The following is a 12,807-nucleotide window of genomic DNA, read 5'->3' on the forward strand; positions in this document are numbered from 1 at the left end:
GTGCCCTAACACCAGTCACAGTGCCCTAACACCAGTCACACAGTGCCCTAACACCAGTCACAGTACCCTAACACCAGTCACAGTGCCCTAACACCAGTCACAGTGCCCTAACACCAGTCACACAGTGCCCTAACACCAGTCACACGGTGCCCTAACACCAGTCACAGTGCCCTAACACCAGTCACAGTGCCCTAACCCCAGTCACACAGTGCCCTAACACCAGTCACACAGTGCCCTAACACCAGTCACAGTGCCCTAACACCAGTCACACAGTGCCCTAACACCAGTCACAGTGCCCTAACACCAGTCACAGTGCCCTAACACCAGTCACACGGTGCCCTAACACCAGTCACACAGTGCCCTAACACCAGTCACAGTGCCCTAACACCAGTCACAGTGCCCTAACACCAGTCACAGTGCCCTAACACCAGTCACACGGTGCCCTAACGCCAGTCACAGTGCCCTAACACCAGTCATGCAGTGCCCTAACACCAGTCACAGTGCCCTAACACCAGTCACATAGTGCCCTAACACCAGTCACAGTGCCCTAACCCCAGTCACAGTGCCCTAACACCAGTCACAGTGCCCTAACACCAGTCACACAGTGCCCTAACACCAGTCACAGTGCCTTAACACCAGTCACAGTGCCTTAACACCAGTCACATGGTGCCCTAACACCAGTCACAGTGCCCTAACACCAGTCACAGTGCCCTAACCCCAGTCACACAGTGCACTAACACCAGTCACACGGTGCCCTAACACCAGTCACAGTGCCCTAACACCAGTCACAGTGCCCTAACACCTGTCACACAGTGCCCTAACACCAGTCACAGTGCTCTAACACCAGTCACACGGTGCCCTAACACCAGTCACAGTGCCCTAACACCAATCACAGTACCCTAACACCTGTCACATGGTGCCCTAACACCAGTCACAGTGCCCTAACACCAGTCACAGTGCCCTAACACCAGTCACACAGTGCCCTAACACCAGTCACAGTGCCCTAACACCAGTCACAGTGCCCTAACACCAGTCACACGGTGCCCTAACACCAGTCACAGTGCCCTAACACCAGTCACAGTGCCCTAACACCTGTCACAGTGCCCTAACACCAGTCACAGTGCCCTAACACCAGTCACACGGTGCCCTAACACCAGTCACAGTGCCCTAACACCAGTCACACGGTGCCCTAACACCAGTCACACGGTGCCCTAACACCAGTCACAGTGCCCTAACACCAGTCACATGGTGCCCTAACACCAGTCACAGTGCCTTAACACCAGTCACAGTGCCCTAACCCCAGTCACACGGTGCCCTAACACCAGTCACACGGTGCCCTAACACCAGTCACAGTGCCCTAACACCAGTCACAGTGCCCTAACCCCAGTCACAGTGCCCTAACACCAGTCACAGTGCCCTAACACCAGTCACAGTGCCCTAACACCAGTCGCTACAGTTGAAAATAAGCAACCTTGGTGTTAAACGGACCATTTCATTATGGAGCTCTTGCACCTGTCACGCGACGGCGCACATTTGACATCTGTCATGCTTACCTCTCAATGCATGCCTTCTCCTGCAAAATGGCTATCATGAGTGACTAAATGAATCCTTTCACACAACGCGATGAAGACTGATAACTCCATGGTGTCCTAACGTAGACCTAACTGGCAGAGCCCTGCTGGTATTTTTACTCAACCACTATGTTCATCAATAATAGCTGGTGTGTAGCAGCAGCCCCGCACCAAAAGCTGCCAATCGATCTTCTAACCTTGGGAGAGCCATGATTTGATTTTAATGCCCCCCCACCCCCACCCGCCCCGCTCATTTCCAGATTGATCTCAAATTGCGAGAGGCCCCCAGTGAGTGCAAGAGCAATGTTTACCTCCACGGTTGAAAAGCTGCGTCTCTCACTTGAAATTAAAGAGGGAGGCCATATGCCTTCAAAAGCGCCCTTAAATTCAAATGGATCGCCCCGCCGCCGCCGCCGCCATTGTTGATGGAGATTACAGCCAACAGCTGCTGGACTTAGTGACCCACTTCAGATGTATTTATTCAGCAGTGCGAGAACGACAAGATGTGTGTCCCAGCTAGGAGGAGGAGCCTGGAGTCAAATCATCTCGCTCCTTCTAAATGTAGGCAAGGGGGCTATATGCCAAACGAAGGCTGATCACTGAACTCCACGAAATACATTTTACAACTACAGATGCAGATAGGGGACTACCGGTGCCAATATAGCTTGCAGCTTTAATATGGTGCGGTGCATCAAATGGTGACATTTATATTTGAAATGTACATTGTCCCTTTTAAATGAACTAGGCATCTTGTGCACTAGGCGCGCTCGATGCCTAGGCTCGTAGCTCGTCCTTGCCCAGCGCCTGTCCCAGCAGCTGTTCTGCCCTTGGGGTCAGTAGCTCCCCTGGTGTCATAGTCCTTTTCTCAGGAGTTCGAGTTGACGATTCTTCTATAAATAGGTCACGATGACATCGATTTCATTGTGACATCATCAGTGACATCATTAGTAAGAAATGCGGAACCCCGCGGCAGTTAATAATATGAGTTGTGCCAAACAAACGTTAATATCTCAAAAACTATACATCACATCGCTTATATTTTGACATTCTGAGTGAGAGCAGAATTAGCTCAAGAGTTTGATGTATAATATATAATGTATGCATGTTGTGTTAAAGTTGTGTGAACTGTCGCAGTTTTTAAAATGTAAACCGAGTCAGCCGGCTAGAGTCAGACACTCAAGCCTCCCAAAGCTCACGCTCCATAGGGTTCCATTGCCGTTGCCGCCCAGTGACGCGGTTTGTTTACCAAAATGCTGCTCGGCTGATCCCTTGTATAACAGGCAGTATAGTTAGTCAACTCCATGAGCCATTACTGTCTTATCATTGTTCATTTCACTTAGATTGTGTTCGGACTTCGGATTGTGTTCTGATTTATTCTCTAATGTGTTACATTTTATTTTCAGTCTTTATGCAACCTAAATAAAATCCCTACTATGCGTAAATATAGCCGGCGATAAATGTGACTCTGATGACGTCGTATCGGCATAAAGGAGAATTCAGATGTGATAAAGGTATAGAGCAGAAAGGTGATACCTCTCTTCTATCTCACAGAACCCTCAGGCACCAGGTAGAAGCACTAGTGTGTGTGTGTGTGTGTGTGTGTGTGTGTGTGTGTGTGTGTGTGTGTGATTTGGAGAGAAAGGAAGCTGGAGTGCTCAAAGCAGTGCTGCAGGCAGCACCCGAGGCAGAAGGTGAGCAGGAGGGAGAGGCAGCTAGACAGGAAGTGAAAGCTAAACTGTAGATTCATAGGTATAGGTGTGGGGACTGCCCCCTAGTCCGATACCTCACGAGTCCGATACCTCACGAGTCCGACACCTCATGGTTTTGGGTTAGGGTCTGGGGGAGGTTAGGTTTAGGCGTGGGGGTGGGAGAGGTTAGGTTTTGGGTTAGGGTCTGGGGGAGGTTAGGTTTAGGCGTGGGGGTGGGAGAGGTTAGGTTTTGGGTTAGGGTCTGGGGGAAGTTAGCCTCTTTTTTCGGACTCGTGAGGTGTCGGACTCGTGAGGTATCGGACTCGTGCCATGGCACCATAGGTGTGTGTGTGTGTGTGGGGGGGGGCAGCTAGACAGGAAGTGAAAGCTAAACTGTAGATTCATAGGTGTGTGTGTGTGGGGGGGGGGGGCAGCTAGACAGGAAGTGAAAGCTAAACTGTAGATTCATAGGTGTGTGTGTGTGGGGGGGGGGGGCAGCTAGACAGGAAGTGAAAGCTAAACTGTAGATTCATAGGTGTGTGTGGGGGGGGGGCAGCTAGACAGGAAGTGAAAGCTAAACTGTAGATTCATAGGTGTGTGTGTGGGGGGGGGGCAGCTAGACAGGAAGTGAAAGCTAAACTGTAGATTCATAGGTGTGTGTGTGGCGGGGGGCAGCTAGACAGGAAGTGAAAGCTAAACTGTAGATTCATAGGTGTGTGTGTGTGTGGGGGGCAGCTAGACAGGAAGTGAAAGCTAAACTGTAGATTCATAGGTGTGTGTGTGTGTGTGGGGGGGGGCAGCTAGACAGGAAGTGAAAGCTAAACTGTAGATTCATAGGTGTGTGTGTGGGGGGGGGGCGTGGTGGTGGTGCAGGTGTTTATTATACTAGAATAATATACTAGAACCGTTTTTATGTCAACCAGGTTTTATCAGACCTGTTTCTTTTATGAGTTTTAGCATACGTAATACCACATAATACCAAAGTGTTTCATTTTTCAGATGGTGCAAGAGAGGGATGTAACGATCACCGATTTAAATGAACCGTGATACAATTCCTTAGGATAACCGTACCGTTTAAAATTTTCATTATCTTTAAAACCGTGGTACCGTGATTACCGTGTTACCGTCATTACAGTGCTTTGAAAAACATGGTAAATACTGTCCATCATCAACCAAAGTTGGCAACTGTCTTACAGATGCAAACGCGCAGCCTTGGAGAAATGATTTCAGTGAGTGTATCAGTCCTTTTTGGGTCTGAGTTTTCAATATACATTTCTGTGAGTGTATTAGTACTTTTTGAACATTTTCAGCACATTTTAACAAACCGTGATAATACTGATAACCGGGATCATCTTGGTCACTATAATCGTGATATGAATTTTTCATATCGTTCCATCTCTAGTGCCAGACTGTTTTTTTGCTTATATAATCGACTCATGATCAACTCTCACTGAGATGTTAATTTTGAAGAAAAGCACAATAGCAACAATAACACAGGAGAAATGTTTGCTATGATAAGACAAAGAACATGATATTCTTTCATCCGTCAAACATGGTTTTGTGGATCTACGGAACAGGCACAACAATTCACCACAACTCCATCATACACGTTAAAACCAAGACAGGTGTAAGCTGTATGCTGGGAAAATATCCGCAAAATCCTTTCCTGGGCGAGTAATCCATTTATTCAAATATGAACATGTCTTTTTGTCCTTAGCAAAATGTGACAGAGGGGAAACGACTGTCTGCCTTGAAGAATGACCTTTATGTTCAAAAGAGAAGACAGCTCCTCATTGTTCCAGACAAAAACTGTCAGATGCCATAATGGCGATGACAAAGTCAAGTAGTGAGGGTTAGTTCATGTCAATGTTTCATAATAGAGATGACAAAGTCAAGTAGTGAGGGTTAGTTCATATAAATGTTTACCAGCTGGGATGACAAAGTCAAGTAGTGAGGGTTAGTTCATATAAATGTTTACCAGCTGGGATGACAAAGTCAAGTAGTGAGGGTTAGTTCATATAAATGTTTACCAGCTGGGACGACAAAGTCAAGTAGTGAGGGGTAGTTCATGTATATGTTTACCAGCTGGGATGACAAAGTCAAGTAGTGAGGGTTTAGTTCATGTATATGTTTACCAGCTGGGACGACAAAGTCAAGTAGTGAGGGTTAGTTCATGTATATGTTTACCAGCTGGGATGACAAAGTCAAGTAGTGAGGGTTAGTTCATATAAATGTTTACCAGCTGGGATGACAAAGTCAAGTAGTGAGGGTTAGTTCATATAAATGTTTACCAGCTGGGATGACAAAGTCAAGTAGTGAGGGTTAGTTCATATAAATGTTTACTAGCTGGGATGACAAAGTCAAGTAGTGAGGGTTAGTTCATATAAATGTTTACTAGCTGGGATGACAAAGTCAAGTAGTGAGGGTTAGTTCATGTAAATGTTTACTAGCTGGGACGACAAAGTCAAGTAGTGAGGGTTAGTTCATATAAATGTTTACTAGCTGGGATGACAAAGTCAAGTAGTGAGGGTTAGTTCATGTAAATGTTTACTAGCTGGGACGACAAAGTCAAGTAGTGAGGGTTAGTTCATGTAAATGTTTACTAGCTGGGATGACAAAGTCAAGTAGTGAGGGTTAGTTCATATAAATGTTTACTAGCTGGGACGACAAAGTCAAGTAGTGAGGGTTAGTTCATATAAATGTTTACTAGCTGGGATGACAAAGTCAAGTAGTGAGGGGTTAGTTCATGTAAATGTTTACTAGCTGGGACGACAAAGTCAAGTAGTGAGGGTTAGTTCATGTATATGTTTACCAGCTGGGACGACAAAGTCAAGTAGTGAGGGTTTAGTTCATGTAAATGTTTACCAGCTGGGATGACAAAGTCAAGTAGTGAGGGTTAGTTCATATAAATGTTTACTAGCTGGGATGACAAAGTCAAGTAGTGAGGGTTAGTTCATATAAATGTTTACTAGCTGGGACGACAAAGTCAAGTAGTGAGGGTTAGTTCATGTATATGTTTACCAGCTGGGACGACAAAGTCAAGTAGTGAGGGTTAGTTCATATAAATGTTTACCAGCTGGGACGACAAAGTCAAGCATTGAGGGGTAGTTCATGTAAATGTTTACTAGCTGGGATGACAAAGTCAAGTAGTGAGGGTTTAGTTCATGTAAATGTTTACCAGCTGGGATGACAAAGTCAAGTAGTGAGGGTTTAGTTCATGTAAATGTTTACTTGCTGGGACGACAAAGTCAAGTAGTGAGGGTTTAGTTCATGTAAATGTTTACCAGCTGGGATGACAAAGTCAAGTAGTGAGGGTTTAGTTCATGTAAATGTTTACCAGCTGGGATGACAAAGTCAAGTAGTGAGGGTTAGTTCATGTAAATGTTTACTAGCTGGGATGACAAAGTCAAGTAGTGAGGGTTTAGTTCATGTAAATGTTTACCAGCTGGGATGACAAAGTCAAGTAGTGAGGGTTAGTTCATGTAAATGTTTACCAGCTGGGACGACAAAGTCAAGTAGTGAGGGTTTAGTTCATGTAAATGTTTACCAGCTGGGATGACAAAGTCAAGTAGTGAGGGTTTAGTTCATGTAAATGTTTACCAGCTGGGACGACAAAGTCAAGTAGTGAGGGTTTAGTTCATGTATGTTTACCAGCTGGGATGACAAAGTCAAGTAGTGAGGGGTAGTTCATGTAAATGTTTACCAGCTGGGATGACAAAGTCAAGTAGTGAGGGTTAGTTCATGTAAATGTTTACCAGCTGGGACGACAAAGTCAAGTAGTGAGGGTTAGTTCATGTAAATGTTTACTAGCTGGGACGACAAAGTCAAGTAGTGAGGGTTAGTTCATATAAATGTTTACCAGCTGGGATGACAAAGTCAAGTAGTGAGGGTTTAGTTCATGTATGTTTACCAGCTGGGACGACAAAGTCAAGTAGTGAGGGTTTAGTTCATATAAATGTTTACCAGCTGGGACGACAAAGTCAAGTAGTGAGGGTTTAGTTCATGTAAATGTTTACCAGCTGGGATGACAAAGTCAAGTAGTGAGGGTTTAGTTCATGTAAATGTTTACCAGCTGGGATGACAAAGTCAAGTAGTGAGGGTTAGTTCATGTAAATGTTTACTAGCTGGGATGACAAAGTCAAGTAGTGAGGGTTTAGTTCATGTAAATGTTTACCAGCTGGGATGACAAAGTCAAGTAGTGAGGGTTAGTTCATGTAAATGTTTACCAGCTGGGACGACAAAGTCAAGTAGTGAGGGTTTAGTTCATGTAAATGTTTACCAGCTGGGATGACAAAGTCAAGTAGTGAGGGTTTAGTTCATGTAAATGTTTACCAGCTGGGACGACAAAGTCAAGTAGTGAGGGTTTAGTTCATGTATGTTTACCAGCTGGGATGACAAAGTCAAGTAGTGAGGGGTAGTTCATGTAAATGTTTACCAGCTGGGATGACAAAGTCAAGTAGTGAGGGTTAGTTCATGTAAATGTTTACCAGCTGGGACGACAAAGTCAAGTAGTGAGGGTTAGTTCATGTAAATGTTTACTAGCTGGGACGACAAAGTCAAGTAGTGAGGGTTAGTTCATATAAATGTTTACCAGCTGGGATGACAAAGTCAAGTAGTGAGGGTTTAGTTCATGTATGTTTACCAGCTGGGACGACAAAGTCAAGTAGTGAGGGTTTAGTTCATATAAATGTTTACCAGCTGGGACGACAAAGTCAAGTAGTGAGGGTTTAGTTCATGTAAATGTTTACCAGCTGGGATGACAAAGTCAAGTAGTGAGGGTTTAGTTCATGTAAATGTTTACCAGCTGGGATGACAAAGTCAAGTAGTGAGGGTTTAGTTCATGTAAATGTTTACCAGCTGGGATGACAAAGTCAAGTAGTGAGGGTTTAGTTCATGTAAATGTTTACCAGCTGGGATGACAAAGTCAAGTAGTGAGGGTTTAGTTCATGTAAATGTTTACCAGCTGGGATGACAAAGTCAAGTAGTGAGGGTTTAGTTCATGTAAATGTTTACCAGCTGGGACGACAAAGTCAGTGAGGGTTTAGTTCATGTAAATGTTTACCAGCTGGGACGACAAAGTCAAGTAGTGAGGGTTTAGTTCATGTAAATGTTTACCAGCTGGGATGACAAAGTCAAGTAGTGAGGGTTTAGTTCATGTAAATGTTTACCAGCTGGGATGACAAAGTCAAGTAGTGAGGGTTTAGTTCATGTATATGTTTACCAGCTGGGATGACAAAGTCAAGTAGTGAGGGTTTAGTTCATGTAAATGTTTACCAGCTGGGATGACAAAGTCAAGTAGTGAGGGTTTAGTTCATGTATATGTTTACCAGCTGGGACGACAAAGTCAAGTAGTGAGGGTTTAGTTCATGTAAATGTTTACCAGCTGGGATGACAAAGTCAAGTAGTGAGGGTTTAGTTCATGTAAATGTTTACCAGCTGGGATGACAAAGTCAAGTAGTGAGGGTTTAGTTCATGTAAATGTTTACCAGCTGGGATGACAAAGTCAAGTAGTGAGGGTTTAGTTCATGTATATGTTTACCAGCTGGGACGACAAATACTGCATTCAAGTGGGCTCGTGTTTACTGTGCATGTGGTGTTCACGAGTTGGTTTGTGGAATCTTTCTGAAAGCTCTGAAGCTCTTGTGACTTGTGACGTGCCTGTGACGTTTTCACAAAATGGCGGACGCCAGGACATTGATGGAAAGTAAATATATTTGAGCTGTATTAGAGCTTCATTTTAGAATATGTCTGAGGAACATGTTGATATTCTCAACTGTCTCATCTTGTTTCCTCTGCCATTATGCCTTTGCATTTCCTGCATTAACATAGCCACTCGCTAGCTAGTGGTTGCTACATTGTTAGCCTCTAGTCAACTGTGCATGTTCACGACGTGACCACTGGAATGCCGAGCATATCGTGTGCACAATTTTCGGTCTCGTATTCACGGTAAACACGAGGCCAATTGAAGGCAGCAAAAGTCAAGCAGTGAGGGTTAGTTAAAGCAGCTACGAGCAAGATTTTCGATTGTTATTAAACAGTATAATTACAATATTGATGCATCACATCTTACCTATAATAGTAGCTGGGACCAAAGCCGTGTGAATCGGAGATTGCTCTCTTGATGATTATAGAGTCTGTGTCTGTCTAAACTCGCGTCACCAGGGGGCTCTCTCTCTCTATCTGGTCTACCGGCGGACCGGATAAACCCGGAAGTGAAACCCGGAAGTGAAACGCAGCTGCCTGCCTTCTGCCGTTTCGCTCTGCCTACCAACACACCATAAACAAGGAACACGCCATGCAGGGGCTCGCTACTCTCGCGAACATCTCTCGTTATATTCTAACAGGTTTTTTGGAAGTTATTTTGTGGTTATGGCCGAAGTGGCTGCTGCAAACCGTTTCATTTCACTTCCTGATCTGCCCTGGCCACAGACAGACTAACACTGGCCAATTCAAGCGAGACTACTCTGCGTTGGTCTCGTCTACTATTACAGGTAAGATGTGATGCATCGATATTAAATTTAGACTGTTTAATAACAATCGAAAATCTTGCTCGTAGCTGCTTTAATGTAAATGTTTCCTAATGGAGATGACTATGGGGTTAGTTAACGTAACGCTGGGATGCAGTGTTTTGTTGAAGCCTCGGGCACAACAGAGCCGAGCACTTGAGAGGTACAGAAGTCAACTCTTGAAATAGCTCGAGTACGGTAAACAACTTTAGTACAGTAAGAGCTGTGAAATGATTTGTGAGCTGCTCTTGAACCTCACTGCTGCGAAAATAAACACACACGCGCACACACACACACACACCGCGCCTGAGTGTTGTTGACATGTTTAAGAGCTGCTGCCATGACAAATTAAATAGTGTTGCTTAATTTACGAGGTCACACAAGTCATTGTTCCTCCTTCCTCCCACATCAATCTAACTAACAACTTCCTGTCAATTGAAAATAAAGACTAAAACACAAAATGGACGACCAGCATCCATGGCTCGTTTCATCCCTACTTTTGACTGGCCAGTGTGCGTTACATTTCCCGCATTCAAAATGTGAATCACGGTTTTAATTGGAAAGACCCGACACAAAACCCACATGACTTAAGGGAGTTAGTTGCTCATTAGGATTCAAGAATACAAAAGCCCCCCTTGTGTGCCACTACAAGTCCTACATTATTGTGCCTGCCCATGCCTCTCCTAATTGGACCTAGGCCTGTTTCACTTGAACTAAGCAACGGGTTTTCCCCCCTCTGCTTAAAATGTGTTATCACACCAAAGCCTCAAAACCTATTTGAGGCCTTAAATGTTCTCGACATCCCGGCAGTGTCATTCCAGCATGTGTTCTCTTTTCGCTCCGTTCACTCCAGCAGCTGATGTAAGAGTGAAACTCTGGAGAGCAATATGGTGTGTGGAGGAGGCATATAGACAAGAGGCATCTGAGGATTCGTCTATAATATTGATAGAGAGCCGAGACCTGGCTACTGAGACCTATAGTCAGAGAAGCAAAGTAGCCCGCGGGCACGTTCGTATACAGTAGCAATGCCACAAAGACAGAAAATGTCAACTTCAATTTCAAAGTGTGACAGCCCGAAAAGGGCTTGAGAGGAGTATTAGGAGGTTAGGAGGATTTGAAGCATAATGTGACTAGAAATACAGCATCGCGGTTGTATGCATCCGTCAACAAGTCAGCAGTCTATCCACGTCTGTCCAGACTCATACAAGCACAAATACCTTGAAGCCCACAGCGCAGTGGTGTGGCCATTCAGCCTTATGGCACTTTAGGCAATGTTTGGGAGGACCTCAACAACACAGCTAATCGTTTTCAACATGGAAAGTGGTCCTATACCCCTACCCCAAAACTGTCCACATCTGAACAGAGTAGACGTCTATGTACCTGCTCTATATCTCCAAACCTGTAGTTTAGAGCCGCAGCACCGTCCTTTGGTGAGTCAGCCCAATGAGATATATGGGCGGTTTTACCCCACTCACGCGCCAACCATAGTAACATTTTGTGGGCGTTCCCACATATGCCGACTGTCTCTATGGTGCCTCTTCCATAGCCCGGCCCCTTTACCTCACCACGCCCCTTCCCTCCACCCACACCCCCTCTCCACCCCTCGAACCCCGACCCCCTACGACCTTCCTATCCCTAGCTATGGCCCCTTTCACCTAGCCCTGCCCCCTTCCTAGATGGAACAGACATGTGGCCGCAGTGACCTTGAACTTTGACCTTTGTCCACCAAAATCTAATCAAAGTATCCTTCATGAAATACAGTAACAACAGTCTATGATTTTCAAGATAATAAGGGAAGCGCATGCAAGGTCACAAATACAGTATAACCTTCTTACCTCATATCCATCGCTAACTGTTACTTGTTAGATGCAAGAGACAAATGATTTAATGCTCTCATTACAACCAAAATAATTAGACAATTTTTAATGATTAAATTAATTGTGCTTGTAGTAATTAGAACGTAATCACTCGGGGACTTTAATTCCATCAACGGTGCCATCTATACTATCTTGTAGCATAAGCCATTGTTCAATTACTTAAAGAGCTTTCCTAATCAATGAATAGATACATTAAAGATAAGAGTGCTATTTACAGTAGACTGTGTTATACTTGGATTGAACTTCATAAGCCGTTTGCTGCTTGCAGCATCCGCTACACCATGGCAATGGTCAATTATTATAATCTTTATTTCAGACAAAAGTCCATAGCACATAGATGTATCATACAATAACACACAACATGGGAAAAAGGTAGAAAAAGAGATCAAATAAAATACAATAGTGCAATAAAAGTGCAATAAAAGTGCTGTAGTGTAGTGTAGTGCACTCCAGAAAAGACTACGCTTCAGCCAGAATTTGGCAGTTATTCTAAATGTGAGGACGCATCCTAAAGGTCTCTGCTGACACCCTGCCTCTCCAGTACAGTAGGCTCCTCGCCCAGGTGAGCACTTGTCTCTGCTCCTACATTCTTTCTTGTAAGCATGTGTACTGCACATCCGTCCTATCACATGAACCTATCTACCTACAGTATCTAGCCTAGGGTATCTACTGTATATACGTCATGGTGGCTCAGTGCAGTGGTTAGCGCTGCTGCCTCACAGCAAAAAATGGTCCTGGGTTCAAACCCCGGTCCATCCCACTTCCTTTCTGTTTGGAGTTTGGCATGTTCTCCCCGTGTCCATGTGGGTTTCCTCAGGGTGCTCCGGTTTCCTCCCACCATCAACCATATGTATGCAGTGGTGTAGTGGTCCCTGGAGAAGTGGGTAGACTGTAATTTACGCCCCCACCCCCCCCCCCCCCCCTTGCCGCTTTTTGAGATTATATATACATTATATATATTTATACCATGGTCTGAGTGAATACTCGATTCTGATTGGCTGCAAGGTGTCCATTAAAAAGTGATATTGTACAGTGATAATGGACACCTAGCTAAATGGTCTGTTCACCGTTCATATCAATGCGCCATAGTTTCATCAGTGTTATCAGGAGAGCAGTTTGAGCTCTATACCCCCGTTAAGGGTTAATATGACAATTTTGGATGTTG

At 44.6% G+C, this 12,807-nt stretch overlaps 1 protein-coding gene across 1 annotated transcript in view; it reads right to left on the bottom strand.

The window, feature by feature from the left end:
- The window catches only part of grid1a (glutamate receptor, ionotropic, delta 1a), a gene marked incomplete at both ends in the record, with an annotated part of 379,231 nt that overhangs the window by 63,301 nt on the left and 303,123 nt on the right, over positions 1-12,807 (bottom strand). The window lies entirely within an intron of this gene.

Source organism: Poromitra crassiceps (genome assembly GCF_964638095.1).
Source record: "Poromitra crassiceps genome assembly, chromosome: 14".
NCBI lineage: Eukaryota > Metazoa > Chordata > Actinopteri > Beryciformes > Melamphaidae > Poromitra > Poromitra crassiceps.